Raw genomic sequence first — 388 nt, forward strand, 5'->3', positions numbered from 1 at the left:
TGATGATGGTGATGCCCTACATACAGCTTGCCATGGAAAGGAGTAAGAAGGATTGGATGAATGTAATAAGAAAATAGAGATAAGGAGAGGAGCACAGCATCTCCATACACCTATCTGAAATTATCACTATTGATTTACATAAGTATTTCTATCCTTTTATTTTCTATTTATTATTAATTTTCGAAACCCAAAACCATTTGATCTGCCGAACTGAGATTTACAAGGTGACCATAGCTTGCCTCATACCAACAATCTCTGTGGGATCGACCCTTACTCACGTAAGGTATTACTTGCAATCACACTTTTGCAATCCGCACAACTAACCAGCAAGTGCACTGGGTCGTCCAAGTAATACCTTACATGAGTAAGGGTCGATCCCACGGAGATT

Source organism: Arachis duranensis, chromosome 7 (genome assembly GCF_000817695.3).
Source record: "Arachis duranensis cultivar V14167 chromosome 7, aradu.V14167.gnm2.J7QH, whole genome shotgun sequence".
NCBI classification, from domain to species: domain Eukaryota; kingdom Viridiplantae; phylum Streptophyta; class Magnoliopsida; order Fabales; family Fabaceae; genus Arachis; species Arachis duranensis.